Source organism: Branchiostoma belcheri, unplaced genomic scaffold (assembly GCF_001625305.1).
Source record: "Branchiostoma belcheri isolate BF01 breed outbred unplaced genomic scaffold, Haploidv18h27 scaffold15, whole genome shotgun sequence".
Lineage (NCBI taxonomy): Eukaryota > Metazoa > Chordata > Leptocardii > Amphioxiformes > Branchiostomatidae > Branchiostoma > Branchiostoma belcheri.
This window is the reverse complement of record NW_017802935.1, coordinates 2,820,188-2,830,464: the sequence shown is the minus strand read 5'-3', so window position 1 is coordinate 2,830,464 and position 10,277 is coordinate 2,820,188. Positions and strand designations below refer to the sequence as shown.

Genomic DNA, 10,277 nt, shown 5'->3' with positions numbered 1-10,277 from the left:
AATGAACGTAAGGTGTTATTTAATGTACTAGATTTAGACAAGAAATATAAGAAACTGTCCAAGCAAAATAGATTTATACATCTTATGTCAAGCAGAAATGAACACATTGTAGAAAAAGTGTGTGATTATATCAATAAGTGTTTCAAGAAGAGAGAAGAAACCAGAACCAAAAAATAGACAAACAGTAACTTTAAGAATTATGTAGTACTTAGAATCCTAGTATAGAACTCAAACATACATTATGTATGTATGCACCACATGTATTTTATACTGTGACAAAGCATGTATGCATTTAGCCCGTCTGGGCAAGGATATGCAATAAAGATCATTTCATTTCAATATAAGTATGTAATTGCCAGTAACCCCGCTAGCTTGAGCAAACGAAAACTGTAGAGGGTAGTACCAGAAGCACATATATAGAAAATATTGAGCGTTTTAAGATTCCAAATGGGTTTTCCAGTCTACTGGAGCAGAATGAGTTATGTGTTCCCAAACGACCCCGTGTTGGGGGATGTCGTAAACGAAGCGATGACTGCAATCACTTGGTTTCGGCGTCCCGCATCTCTTCGCAAAGGTCACCCCAGTAAAAATGACTCGTGGCGGTATATCTTAGCCACGTATATTGGGAGCTGGGCCCAGGGAAGTAGATGGATCTTTGGCGTGGCCTTTTACTGAGTCAATGGTTTGTAGTGATGAAAAACTGTTGGAACGAATCTTGTCTCGCTCGGTGTTCTATCTATCCGGCCGCAACCACGCCTAGAGGAGGCGAGATAAAGTAAGTGTGTCTTAGGCCACAGTAGGGAAATCTTACGGATGGCATCCTTTGAAGACACCAAATCTGGAATAAAAACAAGACGGGAAAAAGAAAACAAAAGGCCTAAATCCACCAGTTGGTGAAGGATTGAATAACAAATTTCTTTATTATTCACAACCACTTGTTGGACAAGAGCCGACGTTTCGATGGCCGTTTGTCATCTTCATCTGGTATTCCTATTATCACACAATTGTTTGTAACAATATCTATGTATGTTACGATTACTTCACTTCTTGAAACTTATTGTTAGCAGCAACACCTAGCTTCCGTGCACAGTTAACCAGTAACACCTCCTTGCAAACTGAACCCGTAACACCTAGCTCCAGTGCACTTTGAACCAGTCATAACTGCCCTGATAAAGATGACAGACGGTCATCGAAAAGTGGTTGTTACGAAAGAATTTTTCAAGATGCATGCCTACATGTAAATGTTTATAATAAAGCCCATACACGCTGTAAAAGGAATTGAAGCACACCCGGTACTTACTTTTTGTGGCCTTGCCCCAAGGCTACAAAGGGAGTAGGCGTGAACTTTCGCGGCCACATGCTTTTAGCTGAAACTACGACTAACAAGACTCGCAGTGCATTAGCCAGCAGCAGTCTTTTGATCCCTTAGATGGAAACGTAGGATGTTTCAGGATCTTAAAAAGATTGCCTGCTACGTCTGGGAGGTGGCGAAGTACCTTACTTAGAAACCGTTATAATTCAAACCTTAGTGACGTTGACAAAGAACATTTTTTGAAAACCAGTGAATTATCATTTTCTTAACAGGCATCAGTTTGTGTGATTGTGTTCGTGTTCTATGTAACAAGACACATCATTAGGTTGCTGGCATCAAGTAATAGATTGATTAATTGATGTGTTCTTAAGTTGCATTATGTGTTCACACACCAGAGTTGTGAACGGTCCAATGAGGTAGCAACAGTGATGCATACGTCATTCATTTGTCACGTGACAGTCGGTTGGCAACAACACAACAACGCTGTGTAAAAAACCCCCAACTAATCCCTTCCAAGAAATTGAAATTGAAGTCTGAACAGTCTAATCTTCCAAAGGTCGTGACAGAGAAGACAGATGCTATGTACAGTATTCCCCTATTGTTTTCTTTGTCTTTCAACAAGTACAACAGACATTGGACCAGGGCTTAACGTCCAGTCCTTAAGGACTGCGGTAGAGTACATATCGGGTGACGGACAACAGCCGAGATTCGAACTCTTCACTCATAGTTCAGAGATAGGGTCGCTAACTACTGGACTACTCTACGCACGCTGCCAAGACATGGTACAGCCATTTTTATGGTAGTGATATTTCAAGTCTGTATGAAATTTAAACCAGATCTGACGTCTTTTCGTTTGGGATTACGTTCTGCGAATCAAAGAATAAAATTTTCCCAGAACTGATTGATAATGCCGACGAGGCCCCAGACAGATTACTTGCTTCTTCAATAATTAAAATCCTTGAGTAAAGGCAAACCGCAATACAAGCAGTCAGGATATTATTCTAACGTGGAGGCTAGAAGTGAAAATGAAGGCTGAAGAACAATTTTCACCAGGAGCAACAGACTGGGCCGAAGCATTTCAGATTCAGTGCTGTCATATGTTTAGAATTCGTAAGCACCACAAGAGACTAGAAATATTATGACAAAAAGGGCTCTACTGTTTTGTGAAAAATTTTCTGCTTTTGTAATCTTTTTCAGGTATGTGGTTCGCTCGAGGTATTTTCTCATGAATTTTTAATTTCCAACCTGTTCTTTTGATGATGACGCAAATCAATGCAATACGAATATTTCTTGTGAGCTTTGTAGCAGGCATAAGGCTGCTGAACGGAGACTGAAGGAGACAGAGTTTCAGACCTCCCGGCTGTGTACTCATCCCGATGTTGATATATATTACCAACGGTCCTACGCTGCGAACAACGAATCCACCATCGCTCGATCCAAAAGGCTGCGATGCCAACGACTGCTTTCTAAGCATCTTTATTTTGAAACCGAGATAATAGCTGCTGTCGATGCAAAAAGGGGCCAGAAAAGCTCGTCAACACAAGAACTGACTGACTACCAGTAGACTTGCCATATTCTGCGGAGTGCCTGTCAAGACTCAACACTAGGCATCTTTGTTGAAGGCACAACTCTAAGATGGCGACCCCAATGCGTGTGAGTTTGTTCATTTCGTTACTTATCCTGGCATGGAATGGAAAGGGGTACCCAACCACGTCTAAGTTTGAATGCTGTGAGAGGTTTTATGCACTTCCTAGAGATACCACAACACGGCTGTTAGCTATGTGGTGTTTGAATGGTTGCAGTTTCCACCAGATTCCTAGGCCGATGCCAACAACCTTGAAAGAACTGGTTTTACAGCATCAGAATATCACAAGCATCAGGGTGGGGGATTTCCGCGGCCTGCAGTTTTTGGAGACCCTGAGCATTTGTGACAGTCACATTGTGACCATTCAACCTGGCTGCTTTGAAGACTTGCCGCGAGTTCAACAGATAGACCTCAGTCGGAACAGTATCAAGCGACTGGAGGCAAAGACGTTCAAGGGACTGGAGAAGCTTAGAACTCTGAACTTGGGGTACAATGAGATACATCATATTGACAATGCAGCTTTTGTTGGATACGATGAACTAAGTGTCTTGTTTCTCACGAACAACTGCCTAACTAGCATCCCACAAGGTACAGAGTCGATCTGGTCAACAATCGACTTGACTAACAATTCCATAACGTATGTGGGAGATGTTGGAAAGTTGAAGCACCTCCGATCAGTGACTTTGACTCTCAACAAGATTCCGTGCGACTGCAATATGAGGGAAATCAAGAAATGGATTGTTGAAACTAACAAGGGGTCATGGACCGTTCCGTGCATGGTTGGTGGTACTGGGAACTACAAGCTGGTCCAATATGTCCACTGGGACAATCTGACGTGTCCCTCACCTGATGTGTCTGTTACCACAGACAATGGTGCCGTCACTGGTAACGTTTCTTTCACCTGCCAGACAGGCTGTAAGAAAGGTCTGAACTTCTCGTGGATCGCACCAAACGGAGACCACAGACCATCAAGTTACGAGTATTCCCGAAACTACACCAATGTCAGCAAACTGTCGTGCAAGGGCTCGAACATCACAACACTGGAAACGAAGATAATGTGTTACTCCGTGTTGAACATACCTCTGGTGGACAATGGCACCTACACTTGCAAAGTGACAGCCGACCATACCGACAACGCTAAGGCATCTGTTGCGTATCAGGGCGTAACAACAACACAAGACAACAAGGCTCAACCTGAAACAACTACGGTAAAACCAAATGAAAGAAGCACCGGAAAGCATGATCCTCAGTCGGTAACAACGGACCGGGGAGACCCCGAATCGGTACCGTACCGGACTGTCTGCCACAGAGATCATCTTTACGGTACTGGCAGGATGTGGATGCAGCCTCATCATTGCAGCAATAGCCGCTTGTGTGCGCACGTTTCGGGGAGCACGCCAGATGGACGATAGAAATGCGGGAAATGGAGCCTCAAATGCCCAGTGATTGCGGCCAACAGAAAGCCACTATGAGAACGACGACCAGTGTTTAAACACGGGCTCGGCTGGAGAAGGACACAACGACCAGTTCTCAGGCAATGGTGCAGACGCCGAAAGAGACTACGAAAATGATGACCAGTTTACAGACACAGAAGGGGCCAGGGGTGGACACTACGAGAATGATGACCAGTTCTTAGACACAGGAGAGGCCAGGGGTGGACACTACGAGAATGATGACCAGTTCACAGACGCAATAGGAGCCAGGGGTGGGCACTATGAGAATGATGACCAGTTCACAGACGCAAGAGGAGCGAGCGCTGGACATTACGAGAATGCTGACCAATTCACGGACACAGAAAGGGCCAGAGGCGGACACTGTGAAAACGGCGAGCGGTTTTTCCACGAATGTGGCGCCGCATCTACAGCACAACAGCCTGGACATTATGCTAACGACAAGAAGGTCAAGGCTTTGGATACAAGAGCCTCGGAAGGTGACGAAAACAGCGACTCAGATCATGAGTATATTACGTTTCCCACGGCTAATACCGAAGACCCTAGGGCAGGAGAAAGGAACGAACAACGTGAGAGAGACTCCACAGACAAGGAGCCCATCTCCAGGACCTCTAGTGGTGCTACCAGTTCAGAGCACGAGTACATCACGCTTCCTGGGACAGAAAATGCTGAGGATCAGCTAAGAGAGACACTGGAACATTGTAATGATGAAGAGTCAGACCCGGGCATTGCTTCGTCCGATGAAGACAATCAAGATCACACTTATGTGACCTTTCCTGGCACAAAAAATGAGGGAGATCAATAAGAACAAACAGATTCAAATGCCAATGATGCCATTTGCAAGCCCGGACAATGTTGGGGAGTAAAACGGTATGGTGCAAGAACAGGGGTTAGCTGGTAGGAAATGCGACAACGATAAACGTTGCTAACTCCTCAAAGTACAGACATTTCGTGATTCTAAAGACTTTTCGGTGAGAATTCTTTGATCATAGATGTGGTTAGCCAATAGCAGTTTTATCCTTATTTTGCTAAAGCTGGTGCCTTCCTCTACAAGGCAGCCAAGAGTGCAGATGTTTTCTGCTCGGTATATTAGTAGTTTTAAGCTCAGGCAGAAAGACATAAAACTCTGATTGCAAAATAAAAATGTGACCATGTCTGTTATCTTATATGCCACTGTAATATCAGATGTTAAGCTGCAAAGGAGAGTATAGTACATTGCTGTATGTGCCAAAGATTGTTGTAATAAGTATATGACAAAAGTGGTGGTGATGTAACTTACGAAAGCAAATGTTTTCCTTTGTGGTTAATATACGTAAGTCATTAGATGTAATTTGAATATGGTTTAAATTTTCTCTGTCAAACAGTAATACCTATGATTATTGACGTTCGACTCTTTGTTGAGAATGTTTATCGGATACTGAATAAACTATTTGTAAACGTTTTAACGGCTGGCATGATGACTGTAATGATACTCTTGCCAGTAGACTAATTCGACACCACTGTGGGTTTTGATTATGAATATTTAAGCACAGATCTTAATCTATCCACAACAAAGAGTGTTTAGTTAAAACAATGACTTAAATGTGCAAATCTTCCATTTAAAGTGTGTAGATATGAGTCTCAATGGGTGATTTAAAAAACTTAAAGGCTTACAGTTGGAAACTTTCCCCTGCCTTCAGTGTTTTGTTAAATCGTTACTTTTTACAGATAAAATGATTCGGTGGTCTTTTCATCCATATGAGGTATGTTGTTAATTTGCAAACAGAGGCCCATTTTAATCAGGAACCTTTCAGATAAGTTGGATCTGCGTCAATACCTGTCTTGGAAACAATACAGTACCGTTAGCTATTTGGGTCATAAGCTCATTTATACTATTCATGTACATTCCACGTTTGAGAAGCGGTACAAATTTGCAGGCAGACTCCTTTGATAAGGAACCGTGTGTATATTGGCTATTTTAGATACGGGGGATTTGCGTCAATACCTGCCTTGGAAACCATGGCAACGTTACGTTAACTATTTAGGTCGTAGACTCTTTTACAGAACCTTCCGCGTTTGAGAAATGCTACAAAATTGCAAACAGACCCATTTGATCTGGGACCTCCTGTGCATTGGCTATTTAAGATAAGTTGGGTCTGCGTCAATGTTTGCCTTGAAAACCATAGTAACTACCTCAGTTGTAGACTCATATTCTTTATAGTTTTTCGCCATGATGAAAATGGCAATTTTCTACAGTTACGAAAGTTTCTTAAAAAGAAACCTTACTATTTTATTAGTTATATAGTATGTGCACAGGTTCTAGAACTGTTTTACATGGTAAGGCGCCAGGGACGTATTTAAACACATATATGGTGACAGGAGTCTAAATCCCTCCTGCTATAAAATTGCAACATGATGTAACCCAACACTAGTTACCATAGTAACAGACGTCTGGTTCCTGTCATTGATCTTATTTGTTTGGAGGGGAAGACGAAACAGAGCAAAAACAATATGTTTTCTTCTGCGAGGGTAAACATAACTAGTAAATAAAATAAAAGGCATCGTAGAAGGCTCATGAATAATAGTAAGGTCTCGAGTTTGTAAACGCCACCTATCTACTATCTTGTCAGCCTTTTGCATGACGTTTTCATGACGCACATGAATGTGTGTGATTGACGGGAGCAGGCGTGATGCGTGTGACCTGTGCTGGTCTGTCGCACCGTTGCGAGTCTTATCACAGAAGGGTAGTGATGAGTAGTAGTATGATGTACCACTACGGGCCGCGCGCGCACGTTCATCATGTCGCTAGCACTGTTTGATATTTTAACACATGACCAGTCGGCTGGTTCAAGCAAAGTCTTAGAAGTCATAAAACATCATATAAAGATTACTGTTTTGCAGTTGTCAGAGGCAAAATCGGCTTTTTCAGTATTCATACATATGTAAATTAATCTACGAATATATGTAATAGTTAGCCCTCTCAAAACTGGAAAGCTAACATTTGCAAAGCAAATGCATGTTTACCTTCCCATATGGATCTGCTCGGTAATTCTTACACAAGCACATTCATATATATGGAGACAGACTAAATCCCTCCTGCTATGAAATTGCAACATGATGTAACTCAACACCAGTTACCATGGTGAGAGACGTCTGGTTCATGTCATTGACCTTATTTGTTTGGGGAAGAAAAGGAAGAAACTTTCGGTAAACATAATTAACCCTTTCAAAAAATAGTATTAATAAATGAGAAATAAAATTCTTTCGCTGAAATCTAAATATATACGGCATATACTTTGCTATTTGTAAGAGGTATTTTGAAACGATATTTTCCCGCGGCAAGAGTATACAGGCGTTCTACACTTCGCTTAAAGCAGCGAGAAGTCGCGGCAGCGTATCAGTGAGCACAATTTCTGTACCAGGATAATCAAGTCGCAGATTGCAACAGGAATAGGGGAACACGAGCCAAGGGCGACCCTTCTTGTACTCCAATCTTAAACCCCGTCTCGTAGGCGTCTTGGAGAATTGCAGAGGCGTCTGAGATGCGTGCAAATTGCTGACGCCTTCCCACGCGTTTCCACCGCGCACACATGTCGGGCGTCTGGCAACAAGTCATATCCGTGGGAATTGTGCACTTCAGCAGAAATGCCAAGTAGTATTCACCAAAGAAAAGTAATTAGACATTATGTGGAAACGTGTAACTGTATAGGATGCGTCTAATTTTATGTAAAAGCACAGTGGCGAGTCGTCTAAATGTTCTTGTAACACTGCATGGAGTTTCCCAACAGCCATATAGTTATGTAGTTTGAAGGAAAGACGAAGCGTATGGACTAAATATAACTGGAGTACCCTCTACGAATTTTCGATCGTTACATCTGCCTCTATCGTAGCCTGGATGTCAGCCCATTTAGATTCAGTAAGTTCCCTCGATTGCTTCTCTTACTGGCAAGGAAGCGACCGCTAGAGCATACAGTCTACAGACAGCCTTTATCTGGCATGTGACCCATTCAGTTCTGACGTGCGTAAGTTCTCGGAAATGACGTCAGAAGTGGGTCAAAGGTGCCTGAAAGTCCATATCGCCCGCCGCGCCCGATCTCCATCACCACGGGTGAGCTTTTCATTCTAGATATCCCTAACGTGGGCGCCCAACGTTTCGTTCCAGCCAACAATTGTTTGCAGAACCTTGATGATCAGTTATATATAGTCATGTATGCCATTCTCTCTGATTGACTACTGGCTTTAACGTATAATGCAAAGCTTTTTGATGCGAAGAGCCGTCTATACAGTAAACTACGGTTCGGAGATGGAAACTATTAGCTGTCTCCTTATCGGTGTATTGCCTACAGAGATTTGGGAAAATGGCCTATTCCGAGCACAGGTTTACGGGCTTGGCCATTGAAGAAGTCGTTTTAAAGGGTTATGTAGAGTTCTTATCATGAAGGAGGCGTATGAAAGTTAGCAATAGTCTACGTGCATCCATAATTCTTCGTCTTTATTCTAGGACTTTGCTGTAGGGGTCGTCTCTGAGGTTATGATGATCCACACACAGTGGATTTCTGCACAGTGCTTTCTACTTCAAGCTGAATTATGCCTTGCTGTACAAAAAGAGAGCACCTCTGCATTGGATCAATCATTAATTCTTAATTACATATGAGAATAAAATTGACCTGAAAACTAGCTAAAGGCTGGCATCTGCTCGGGAGCAAATACAGCATATTTCAGTCCATCTTCCTCCCCATTCCAAAATGGACTGTTCCATATCAAGATTTTCCATCTAGTATCGAGTGTGTCAATACCCCTAAGTATGTAACAATTGTTCTCAAAAACCCCATACAGTGATTTTCAGTGTTCTTAAATCGTTTCAGTTATACGTGGATAAAATAAATGAAGAAATTCAGTCAAATTCAGACCAAAAGATAGGTAGGTTGAGAAACAATAAATTCCCGTATTCGCCCACTCAGATCAGGCGCGGAATGAATTCCAACCTGTCTTCCCCGTCCTTTACGGATTGTGCTCAATTCCAGACCTCATTCCACCTGAAGTAGTTTGAAATTAGAGTGGTCATTACCAGCAACGCGCCAGGAATATACAAGGAGGACAGGCGAGGAATACAAGAGGGCGTCTCTCTGGAAAATAAGGCAATTTCCTGGCAGCTTTGCCTCAGAAATGTCCTACATGCAGTATATATGGTGTCGTGCTTGTGATAATTGAATACCGCAACATGAAAAGTGGAATACATCAACTGAGAACAGAGCGTCTGCAGAGGTCATTCTGAGATATCATAAAACAGCAAGGCCGCTCTCTGATGCCAGAATTTATCGCCCGTGGATAGCTAGGAGGGCCTATAAAATAAGAGAAGACCGGTTAAAGTTAAAGCAGCGACTGTTTATCTGTAATAAAGGCAACCCCAAATTTACCAGTGCGGTATGGGTTGGAATCTAAACACAAAGAGGGGCTGGCATGCTAGGCCTGTTATTTAATGAATAACTAAATGGCTTGGGGCTCTAAATCGTTGGTTAGCTTTATCGGCTTTTAAACTGGGAAAGTTTTATGATGCGTATCAGCTGCAATGCTTGATTGATCATCACTCATCTTTAACTCTTCACTATGAGGAATATCAATGTAGCAATACCAGCATTGCTTTTCAATTAATTTGAATATTTGACATGTATACAAAAAGGAGCTCCTTCATTTCTGTAGCTGGTGTTGTTTGGCAGCCAACCCAATACTTACTAATGAAAAATCCGTTTAGAAGGTTCTGTCAGTAAAATAAATGAAGACATATTAGATTCCAGGGGCCTTTTAGCTCCCTTAAGTATTACAATGGGCCCCTATATTGAATCTACCAACAGACATTGCTCTTATGATTCCCACTAGTGCTTAACGTGTACAATACGTCATTTTTCCTCAAATCTGAAAAAAAATGAAGCAAACAAATCTGAGAATGAAG

General features: G+C 42.3%; 1 pseudogene; it reads left to right on the top strand.

The window, feature by feature from the left end:
- The first annotated feature begins 3,136 nt into the window (after positions 1-3,136).
- Positions 3,137-5,153, top strand: LOC109465212 (annotated as a pseudogene).
- The last annotated feature ends 5,124 nt before the right edge of the window (positions 5,154-10,277 follow it).